Raw genomic sequence first — 13,082 nt, 5'->3', positions numbered from 1 at the left:
GTTTTTTTTAGACAACGGTGGTGTGGGTGGGTGAGGTGGGGAGAGAGAGGGGTGGGGCCGGGCTGGGAGAGAGAGAGAGGGGTGGGGGCGGGCTGGGAGAGAGGGGAGGACAAATTTTTTTTAGAAGAAGAGAGGGGAGGAGATAGTCCGACCTCTTTGCCATCAGCCAACGGATGGCAAAGGCCCATATCTTTGCCATCAGCCAGCGGCTGGCAGATGGCAAAGAGGTGGGGCTACTGGGCCGTTACAGCGCCGTCATTCATTGGGCCCCACCCACTTCTTTGCCATCTGCCAACAGACGGAAAAGATTCTTTGCCATCTGCTGGCAGATGGCAAAGAGGTGGGTTGACAGGCCGTTACAGCACTGGACCCCTACCCACCTCTTTGCCATCTGCTGGCAGATGGCAAAGATTATTTGCCATCCACTAGCAGATGGCAAAGAATTGGCTGATGGCAACCATGTTCTTTGCCGTCTATCAGTTTTTTGCCATCTGTTTTTTATAAGCAGATGGCAAAGACGTTCTTTGCCATCAGCTGGCAGATGGCAAAGAGCTGGCTGATGGCAAATTCCCAGTTTCCAGTAGTGATGGTTGTCTCTCTATTGCATAAGATGCAAGCGCCAAATAATTGCTTTACTTTATCGCTATGCGATAACAATAGTTGCAAGAGCAATTGTTGGCAAGACGACCATGTAACGACACATTGATATAGATCAAGATGATGGAGATCATGGTGTCATGCTGGTGACGATAGAGATCATGACAGTACTTTGGAGATGGAGATCAAAGGCGCAAGATGATCATGGCCATATCATGTCACATATTTTGATTGCATATGATGTTTATCTTTTATACATCTTATTTTGCTTAGTTTGACGGTAGCATTTTAAGATGATCTCTCACTAATTATCAAGAAGTGTTCTCCCTGAGTATGCACCGTTGCAATAGTTCTTCATGCTGAGACACCACGTGATGATCGGGTGTGATAGGCTCTACGTTCAAATACAACGGGTGCAAAACAATTGCACACGCAGAATACTCAGGTTATACTTGACGAGCCAAGCATATACAGGTATGGCCTCGGAACAGGAAGACCGAAAGGTCGAGCGTGAATCATATAGTAGATATGATCAACATAGTGATGTTCACCAATGAAACTACTCCATCTCACGTGATGATCGGACATGTTTTAGTTGATTTGGATCACGTGATCACTTAGAGGATTAGAGGGATGTCTATCTAAGTGGGAGTTCTTAAGTAATATGATTAATTGAACTTAAATTTATCATGAACTTAATCCTGGTAGTATTATCATATCTATGTTGTAGATCAATAGCTCGCAATATTGCTCCCCGTTTAATTTTGATATGTTCCTAGAGAAAATTGTGTTGAAATATGTTAGTAGCAATGATGCGGATTGGATCCGTGATCTGAGGTTTATCCTCATTGCTGCACAGAAGAATTATGTGCTAGATGCACTGCTAGGTGACAGACCTATTGTAGGAGCAGATGCAGACATTATGAACGTTTGGCTAGCTAAATATGATGACTACTTGATAGTTTAGTGCACCATGCTTAACGGCTTAGAATCGGGACTTCAAAGACGTTTTGAACGTCATGGACCATATGAGATGTTCCAGGAGTTGAAGTTAATATTTCAAGCAAATACTTGAGTTGAGAGATATAAAGTCTCCAACAAGTTCTATAGCTAAAAGATGGAGGAGAATCTCTCAACTAGTGAGCATGTGCTCAGATTGTCTGGGTACTACAATTGCTTGAATCAAGTGGGAGTTAATCTTCCAGATAAGATAGTGATTGACAGAATTCTCTAGTCACCATCACCAAGTTAGTAGAACTTCGTGATGAACTATAGTATGCAAGGGATGACGAAAACGACTCCCGAGCTTTTCATGATGATGAAATTGATGAAGGTATAAATCAAGAAAGAGCATCAAGTGTTAATGGTTGACAAGATCACTAGTTTCAAGAAAAGGACAAAGGGTAAAAGGGGAACTTCAAGAAAAACAGCAAGCAAGTTGCTGCTCAAGTGAAGAAGCCCAAGTCTGGTCCTAAGCCTGAGACTAAGTGCTTCTACTGCAAAGGGACTGGTCACTGGAAGCGGAACTACCCCAAGTGATTAGCAGATAAGAAGGATGGCAAAGTGAACATAAGTATATTTGATATACATGTTATTGATGTGTACTTTACTAGTGTTTATAGCAACCCCTTAGTATTAGATACTAGTTCAGTTGCTAAGATTAGTAACTCGAAACGGGAGTTGCAGAATAAACAGAGACTAGTTAAGGGTGAAGTGACGATGTGTGTTGGAAGTGGTTCCAAGATTGATATGATCATCATCGCACACTCCCTATACTTTCAGGATTAGTGTTGAACCTAAATAAGTGTTATTTGGTGTTTGCGTTGAGCATGAATATGATTTGATCATGTTTATTGTAATACGGTTATTCATTTAAGTAAGAGAATAAATTGTTGTTCTGTTTACATGAATAAAACCTTATATTGTTACACACCCAATGAAAATGGTTCATTGGATCTCGATCATAGTGATACACATATTCATAATATTGAAACCAAAAGATGCAAAGTTAATAATGATAGTGCAACTTATTTGTGGCACTGCCGTTTAGGTCATATTGGTGTAAAGCGCATGAAGAAACTCCATGCTGATGGGATTTTGGAATCACTTGATTATGAATCACTTGGTGCTTGCGAACCATGCCTTATGGGCAAGATGACTAAAGACTCCGTTCTCCGGAACAATGGAGCGAGCAACAGATTTGTCGGAAATCATACATACTGATGTATGTGGTCCGATGAATATTAAAGCTCGCGACAAGTATCATTATTTTCTGACCTTCACAGATGATTTAAGCAGATATGAGTATATCTACTTGATGAAACATAAGTCTGAAAAGTTTAAAGTATTTCAGAGTGAAGTGGAAAATCATCGTGACAAGAAAATAAAGTTTCTACGATCTGATCGCAGAGACGAATATTTGAGTTACGAGTTTGGTCTTCAATTAAAACAATGTGGAATAGTTTCACAAACTCATGCCACCTGGAACACCACAACATAATGGTGTGTCCGAACGTCATAACTGTACTTTATTGGATATAGTACAATCTATGATGTTTCTTACCGATTTACCAATATCGTTTTGGGATCATGCATTAGAGACAGTTGCATTCACGTTAAAAAGGGGCACCATCTAAGTCCGTTGAGACGACACAATCTGAACTATGGTTTGGCAAGAAACCGAAGTTGTCGTTTCTTAAAGTTTGGGATTGTGATGCTTATATGAAAAGGTTTCATCTTGATAAGCTCAAACCCAAATCGGAGAAATATGTCTTCATAGGATACCCAAAGGAGACTGTTGGGTACACCTTCTATCATAGATCCAAAGGCAAGACATTCGTTGCTAAGAATGGATCCTTTCTAGAGAAGGAGTTTCTCTTGAAAGAAGTGAGTGGGAGGAAAGTAGAACTTGATAAGGTAATTGTACCTTCTCCCTTATTAGAAAGTAGTTCATCACAGAAATCTGTTCCTGTGACTACTACACCAATTAGTGAGGAAGCTAATGATGATGATCATGTAACTTCAGATCAAGTTACTACCGAATCTCATAGGTTAACCAGAGTGAGATCCGCACCAGAGTGGTATGGTAATCTTGTTCTGGAGGTCATTCTACTTGACCATGACGAACCTACAAACTATGAGGAAGCGATGATGAGCCCAGATTCCGCAAAATGGCTTGAGGCCATGAAATCTGAGATAGGATCCATGTATGAGAACAAAGTATGGACTTTGGTTGACTTGCCCAATGTTCGGCAAGCCATTGAGATTAAATGGATCTTCAAGAGGAAGACGGACGCTGGTAGTAGTGTTACTATCTACAAAGATAGAATTGTCGCAAAAGGTTTTTGACAAGTTCAAGGTGTTGACTACGATGAGAGTTTCTCACTCGTATCTATGCTTAAGTCTGTCCGAATCATATTAGCAATTGCCGCAGTTTATGAAATCTGGCAAATGGATAAATAAAACTGCATTCCTTAATGGATTTATTGTATATGATGCAACCAGAAGGTTTTGTCAATCCTAAAGGTGCTAACAAAATGTGCAAGCTCCAGCGATCCATCTATGGACTGGTGCAAGCATCTCAGAGTTGGAATATACGCTTTGATGAGTTGATCAAAGCATATAGTTTTATACAGACTTGCGGTGAAGCCTGTATTTAAAAGAAAGTGAGTGGGAGCACTACAACATTTCTGATAAATATATATGTGAATGACATATTGTTGATCGGGAATAATGTAGAATTATTCTGCAAAGCATAAAGGAGTGTTTGGAAGGAGTTTTTTTTAAAGAAAGACCTCGGTGAAGCTGCTTACATATTAAGCATCAAGATCTATAGAGGTATATCAAGACGCTTGATAAGTTTTTTCAATGAGTACATGCCTTGACAAGATTTTGAAGTAGTTCAAAATGGAACAGTCAAAGAAAGAAGTTCTTGGCTGTGTTACAAGGTGTGAAATTGAGTAAGACTCAAAGCCCGACCACGGCAGAAGATAGAAAGAGAATGAAAGTCATTCCCTATGCCCCAGGTTCTATAAAGTATGCCATGTTGTGTACCAGATCTATTGTATACCCTACACTGTGTTAAGCAAGGGAGTACAATAGTGATCTAAGAGTAGATCACTGGACAGCGGTCAAAATTATCCTTAGTGGAATAAGGAAATATTTCTCGATTATGGAGGTGACAAAAGGTACGTCGTAAAAAGTTACGTCGATGCAAGTTTTGACACAGATCTGGATGACTCTAAGTCTTGATCTAGATACATATTGAAAGTGGGAGCAATTAGCTAGAGTAGCTCCGTGCAGAGCATTGTAGACATAGAAATTTGCAAAATACTTACGGATCTGTATGTGACAGACCCGTTGACTAAAATTATCTCACAAGAAAAACATGATCCCACCTTAGTACTCTTTGGGTGTTAATCACATAAGCGATGTGAACTAGATTACTGACTCTAGTAAACCCTTTGGGTATAGGTCACATGACGATGTGAACTATGGGTGTTAATCACATGGAGATGTGAACTATTAGTGTTGAATCACATGGCGATGTGAACTAGATTATTGACTCTAGTGCAAGTGGGAGACTGAAGGAAATATGCCCTGGAGGCAATAATAAAGTTATTATTTATTTCCTTATATCATGATAAATGTTTATTATTCATGCTAGAATTGTATTAACCGGAAACATAATACATGTGTGAATACATAGACAAACAGAGTGTCACTAGTATGCCTCTACTTGACTAGCTCGTTAATCAAAGATGGTTATGTTTCCTAACCATGAACAAAAAGAGTTGTTATTTGATTAACGGAATCACATCACTAGAAGAATGATGTGATTGACTTGACCCATTCCGTTAGGTTAGCACTCGATCGTTTAGTATGATGTTATTGCTTTCTTTATGACTTATATATGTTCCTATGACTATGAGATTATGCAACTCCCGTTTACCGGAGGAACACTTTGTATGCTATCAAACGTCGCAACGTAACTGGGTGATTATAAAGGAGCTCTACAGGTGTCTCCAAAGGTACATGTTGGGTTGGCGTATTTCGAGATTAGGATTTGTCACTCCGATTGCTGGAGAGGTATCTTTGGGCCCTCTCGGTAATGCCCATCACATAAGCCTTGCAAGCATTGCAACTAATAAGTTAGTTGCAATATGATGTATTACGAAACGAGTAAAGAGACTTGCCTGTAACGAGATTGAACTAGGTATTGAGATACCGACAATCGAATCTCGGGCAAGTAACATACTGATGACAAAGGGAACAATGTATGTTGTTATGCGGTCTAACCGATAAAGATCTTCGTAGAATATGTAGGAGTCAATATGAGCATCCAGGTTCCGCTATTGGTTATTGACCGGAGACGTGTCTCAGTCATGTCTACATTGTTCTCGAACCCGTAGGGTCCGCACGCTTAAGGTTTCGATGACAGTTATATTATGAGTTTATGAGTTTTGATGTACCGAAGGAGTTCGGAGTCCCGGATGAGATCGGGGACATGACGAGGAGTCTCGAAATGGTCGAGACGTAAAGATCGATATATTGGACGACTATATTCGGACATCGAAAAGGTTCCGAGTGGTTCGGGTATTTTTCGGAGTAACAGGGAGTTACGGGAATACGGGGGAAGAAGTATATGGGCCTTATTGGGCTTTAGGGGAGAGGAAGAGGCAGGCCGCGCCCCCCCATTGACTAGTCCGAATTGGACTAGGGGGAGGGGCGGCGCCCCCTCCTTCCTTCTCTTCCCTCTTCCCCTTCCTTGTCTCCTACTCCTGCTACATGGAAGGACTCCTAGTTGGACTAGGAAAAGGGGAATCCTACTCCCGGTGGGAGTAGGACTCCCCTAGGGCGCGCCATAGAGAGGGCCGACCCTCCCCTCCTCCACTCCGTTATATACGGGGACAGGGGGCACCCCATAGACACACAAGTTGATCCTCGTGATCGTTTTCTTAGCCGTGTGCGGTGCCCCCTTCCACCATACTCCTCGATAATATTGTAGCGGTGCTTAGGCGAAGCCCTGCGATGGTAGAACATCAAGATCGTCACCACGCCGTCGTGCTGACGGAACTCTTCCCTGACACTTTGCTGGATCGGAGTCCGGGGATCGTCATCGAGCTGAACGTGTGCTAGAACTCGGAGGTGTCGTAGTTTCGATGCTTGATCGGTCGGGCCATGAAGACGTACGACTACATCAACCACGTTGTGCTAAACGCTTCCGCTTTCGGTCTATGAGGGTACGTGGACAACACTCTCCCCTCTCGTTGCTATCCATCACCATGATCTTGCGTGTATGTAGGAAATTTTTGAAATTACTATGTTCCCCAACAGCTACATCAACCTTGAGCAACCCACACAAGTTCAACTACATGATCAAGATCAACACCGCCACCCAAGGTATGCTATTCCATCTTAGAGTAGCTTTACTCCAAGTCATGAGTCAAAGCAACTCGACAAGATGTGAATACATTAAGATACTTAAACGAAAAATGGTAACCCCATTTTGAGCTTAAACGATGAGTACGCCCTATGATCAAGTGATCTGACTTGACTCCTAAGTCAATATACTCTAACATAGGTGACTCTATCACCGCCCATCTCTAGATGAAGTTCTCTTGTGTTCTTTTCTGTGTTCTTGCATTTGTCCCATGCATATTTGTTTCCCCTTTCAAAAAACTTCATCTAGATCTTTTAGTTTATTTTCTTTGCTTTTTGTTCTGCATTTTCTGCATCCAATTCATTGCAAATCTTCGTGAGATCTTATTTGTTCAGTGAGCTGAGGTGACAAGTGTTTTTCTCTGTGATGAACTCGGTCCCACCGGTTTCATGTCTCCGGTCTAGCCGAAGATTTTCGGAGCAACTGAAGCATACAACTCGGTGACACCGATTTCACTACAGGAAAAACATTTTGCCATTTATTCCTGCTTTATTCTTGATCCAGCTCCACTCAATGAATCTTGTCCTCTAGAAGCATCACATTTACCTTAATGCTTTGTACTGTGATTCAAGGACCAAACCCATTCACAACAAATTCCAGAAGACCCTTCTTGGAAATTGATGTCAAAGGGGGGGGAGAGAGAGATCACATCAAAGCTTAATCATATCTCTAGGGGAGAGATCTCTAGGGGGAGGGAATACTCCAGGAAAGAGTAATCTTCAAGGATCCCAGATGCTTGATGTTCAAGAGGAGAGATGCCACATGTCTTCTTGGGGGAAAGACATGTTCATATGTGCTTATTTGCATTAGCTCTGTTCATTTGTTTCTTTGAGCTCTGTTTTTCTGTTCCCTATCTTCTCCCAGTATCACATGCTAGATTCAAGGGGAGCAAGACATCCAAGGGAAAGAAATTTGTTAAATTCATTGCATATCTTTCTCTTTGGGGACATGTCAATATCTATCGTGGTGCTCTGTACTCACTCTACATGTCATCCCAGTCTTGGTACTCTTGTGGTTTCTTTTGTTTGCTCTAGCTAGTGGGTGCATCTGTGTTATCTAACCTTGTTTACGCAGGCTCATCCCATCCTAGCCAACTCAAGACCACAAAGTAAGTATATGCATCACAGTCATGTGTATGAGAAATTCTTGCTGATGTACATACTGTTTGCAAGAAGGACTCATGGGCATGAAGGTACATTTCCCATATTCATATCTTTTGACCTGATGCATATAGCCAAGATACATGTAACACATTGCTACTCTGTCGTGGTTATGCTCTCACATGCTTCTATATTCCATATTCACATGACTGCATACATGTAGGGGGAGCCTATGCTTGTTACATGTCTTTCCAAAGCTTTACTTGCTATTCTCTATATCTTTATCTAAAGCTTTGATGTATGTTGCCATCAATTACCAAAAAGGGGGAGATTGAAAGCACAAGTGCTCCCTGGGTGATTTTGATAATTAATGACGACATATCTCTTGTTGGACTAATACTTTTACCTAGTATGTTTCAGACAAGTTCAACAAATTAAGTGGCATGGACTAAAAGATGTGGAACCCCTTCAAGATGCTAAGGACAAAGGATTAGCTCAAGCTTCAAGATCAAGACTCTACATTTTCTATTTTAGTGATCCAAGATCACATTGAGTCTATAGGAAAATCCAATACTATCAAGAGGGGATGAGGTGTTGCGTAATGACTTGCTTGCTCAAAGTGCTTAGTGATATGCTCCAAAACCCTCAACTACCTTCCCACATCCACATATGACCTAAACCAAAAGTCAAACTCGGCCCCACCGATTCTTTCTATCCGGCGCCACCGAGTTCAGATGTCATAGCCACTGCCACAAACCCTAGGCAAATCGGTTTCACCGATAGGGATCTCGGTCTCAACGAGATGGGATTGTAATCTCTCTGTGTATGTCCATTACCAAAATCGGTCCCACCAAGATTGAGCAATCGGTACTACTGAGATTACAATGCAAACTTTCTGGTTAGCTTATTACCAAAATCGGTCCCACCGAGTTTGTGTAATCGGTCTCACCAAGTTTGCCTGACCAACTCTCTGGTTAGCTTATTACCAAAATCGGTTCCACCGAGTTTGTGTAATCGGTCTCACCGAGATTACGTTATGCCCTAACCCTAACCATATCGGTCCCACCGAGTTGCATCTCAGTCCCACCGAAAATCCTAATGGTCACTAGGTTTGCTAAATCGGTCCGACCGAGTTTCTCAATTCGGTCTCACCGAGATTGGTAAATTGTGTGTAACGGTTAGTTTTTGTGTGGAGGCTATATATACCCCTCCACTCACTCTTCATTCGTGGAGAGAGCTATCAGAACATACCTACACTTCCAATACACATTTTCTGAGAGAGAACCACCTACTCATGTGTTGAGACCAAGATATTCCATTCCCACCATATGAATCTTGATCTCTAGCCTTCCCAAGTTGCTTTCCACACAAATCTTCTTTCCACCAAATCCATATCCTGTGAGAGAGAGTTGAGTGTTGGTGAGACTATCATTTGAAGCACAAGAGCAAGGAGTTCATCATCAACACACCATTTGTTACTTCTTGGAGAGTGGTGTCTCCTAGATTGGCTAGGTGTCACTTGGGAGCCTCCGACAAGATTGTGGAGTTGAGCCAAGGAGTTTGCAAGGGCAAGGAGATCGCCTACTTCGTGAAGATCTACCGCTAGTGAGGCAAGTCCTTCGTGGGCGATGGACATGATGGGATAGACAAGGTTGCTTCTTCGTGGACCCTTCGTGGGCGGAGCCCTCCGTGGACTCGCGCAACTGTTACCCTGTAATGGCCTGGCTTATTAGGGATTATAGACTACTCATATCAATAAGGAATTCTTTCTTTTTTGGAAGCCCATTTGGACAGAACTCCAAAGTTAAGTGTGCTCAGCTTGGAGTAGTGTCAGGATGGGTGACCGACCGGGAAGTTGCTCCCGGGTGCGCACGAGTGAGGACAAAGTGCATAGAAAAGACTAGTATTGATCTGTGGGGCCAGTCTAGATCCCGCCATGAGTAACGACCACCTGCGGGTGTGTCCGGGGCGTTACAAGTTGGTATCAGAGCCGACCCTCGCAGTTACACGGATGTTTGTGGACAGGTGCGCGGTCATGTTGTTCATGACGTTTGTGACCCGTCGTGGCACACGGCATGGTACATGTATCGGACTGGATGCACAAACGTATGTGCCAAGGGGGAACGTTCCTGTGGCCCGACGAGGACGTCGGTTCCTCTGAGTGGGGGTGTATGTAATGGCCTGGCTTATTAGGGATGATAGACTACTCATATCAATAAGGAATTCTTTCTTTTCCGGGAGCCCATTCGGACAGAACTCCAAAGTTAAGCGTGCTCAGCTTGGAGTAGTGTCAGGATGGGTGACCGACCGGGAAGTTGCTCCCGGGTGCGCACGAGTGAGGACAAAGTGCATAGAAAAGACTAGTATTGATCTGTGGGGACAGTCTAGATCCCGCCAGGAGTAACGACCACCGGCGGGTGTGTCCGGGGCGTTACATACCCTTCGTGGGTTGAAGTCTCCATCAACGTGGATGTACGATAGCACCACCTATCGGAACCACGACAAAAACATCCGTGTCTCCAATTGCGTTTGAATTCTCCAAACCATTCCCTTTACATTCTTGCAAGTTGCATGCTTCACTTTCCGCTGCTCAGATACTCTTTGCATGCTTGCTTGATATGTATTGTGTTTGTTAAACTTGTGCCAGAACTCCACTTCAACTTAAAGAAATTAAAAACTGCAACTTTTGGTACTTAGTGTCTAATCACCCCCCCCCCTCTAGACACCTCTTCTCGATCCTTTCACTATTCAATGCAGAAAATTCAAAGGGCTCAGTGTTCGGCTTGACCGAACTATGGGAAAGCGCGTCTTCGGACAACAATAAGTACCATCTGGACTTATCTGGCATCAAGCTAATATATCACGGCGACTTCTCATGACCCTCTCTTAGGGGCCCGTTCGCCGATCACTATTATCTTTAATATATTATACTGCGTTTTTTATTCCTATGTATGATGTCGAGCTAGGAGTTGATCCTTAGGCCGATTTCGCGCATCGACCTGAGTCTCAGGGGCTACTGGGAACAACGGTTTTATGCTTGCCTTCAGGTGCATCTCGGGTTTTAGACTGATACATACCTTGAGGGCTACTGGACCAGTTAAAAATATTCACAAAAAATCAGTCAGCGGTCGGGGTGGTGCACCACCTTGGAAGCAGTTCGGCATAAATCTCGGGCGCTAGCGGCTAGCTTCCGGCATTAAGCTCGGCTAAACTCCTTCAAATTTTTTGGACCAAGATGATCTATGACATCTTGGATATAGTCCGGCGTTGGAGCTCGGACACATTTCAATGTTGGAGCTCGGAAGCAGTCCAGCATTGGTGCTCGGTTGCAAAAGATACCTCGAATGCAATCCGGCGTTAGAGCTCGGACGCAAGAGGACACTGCCTCCCGGGAACAACTTCAAACCCGAAGTGTGGCATAAAAATAACAAGGCATTGATAAAGGCCGGAAACTTAAAGGGGCTCCTCGGATACCTGACGTGCAAACTCGTCGAATGCATTTCGGCGATCCTCAAGATCGAAGATGAGAAGATTTGTTGAACCAGTTTTCAAGACCGACAACCGAAGATGAAGAACAGTTCGGAAGAATCGAGGAGCGTCCCTAATTTGAAGACTGGTTCAGGGGGCTACTGACGGTGTCCTGGACTAGGGGGTACTCACCACGTCATCTCCCGATCTGTTAGATTGGGCCGAGGACCCCCATGGCCGTATACTCATGGGCCAGTTCGGACAGCTGCCGCATACATGGAAGATTCCACAAGACTTGGTGATCAAGACAAGGACTCCTCCCCACCGGCGTATTCGGCTAGGACCCTTGTTATCCTAGGCCTCTGGTGCATTATATAAACCGAGGCCAGGCTAGTCGATAGATCATATACAACAATCATACCATAGGCTAGCTTCTAGGGTTTAGCCTCTACGATCTCGTGGTAGATCAACTCTTGTAATACTCATATCATCAAGATCAATCAATCAGGAAGTAGGGTATTACCTCCATCGAGAGGGCCCGAACCTAGGTAAACATCGTGTCCCCCGCCTCCTGTTACCATCAATCCTAGACGCACAGTTTGGGACCCCCTACCCGAGATCCGCCGGTTTTGACACCGACACTACCGCCGAAGTAAGCAAAATAAGATGCATAAAGGATAAACATCACATGCAATCAAAATATGTGACATGATATGGCCAAGATCATCTTGCGCCTTTGATCTCCATCTCCAAAGTACCGTCATGATCTCTATCGTCACCGACATGACACCATGATCTCCATCATCTTGATCTCTATCAACGTGTCATCACATGGTCGTCTCGCCAACTATTGCTATCGCATAGCGATAAAGTAAAGCAATTTTTTGGTGCTTGCATCTTATGCGATAAAGAGACGACCATAAGGCTTCTGCCAATTACCGATAACTTCAATGAAAACATGATCAGCTCATACAACAACTTATATCTCATCACGTCTTGACCATATCACATCACAACCAGCCCTGCAAATACAAGTTAGACGTCCTCTACTTTGTTGTTGCAAGTTTTACGTGGCTGCTACGGGCTGAGCAAGAACCGTTCTCACCTACGCACCAAAAACCACAACACGGTATACTAATTGCTTTTTTATCTTCAGAAAGAACCCTGTTCATTGAATCCGATTCAACTAAAGTTGTAGAAACAGACACCCACTAGCCACCTGTGTGCGAAGCACGTCGGTAGAACCAGTCTCGCTTAAGCGTACGCGTAATATCGGTCTGAGCCGCTTCATCCAAAAATACCGTTCAATCAAGAATCAACTAGTGACGGCAAGCAATATGTATATACCCACGCCCCCAACTCCTTTGTGTTCTACCCGTGCATATAACATCTACGCATAGACCTGGCTCGGATGCCACTGTTGGAGAACGCAATAATTTCAACAACAAAATATGCACACGCAAGATCATGGTGAT

The sequence above is a fragment of the Triticum dicoccoides genome, chromosome 3A, assembly GCF_002162155.2.
Source record: "Triticum dicoccoides isolate Atlit2015 ecotype Zavitan chromosome 3A, WEW_v2.0, whole genome shotgun sequence".
NCBI classification, from domain to species: Eukaryota; Viridiplantae; Streptophyta; class Magnoliopsida; order Poales; family Poaceae; genus Triticum; species Triticum dicoccoides.
The sequence above is the reverse complement of the archived record's forward strand: the minus strand, read 5'-3'. Positions refer to the sequence as shown.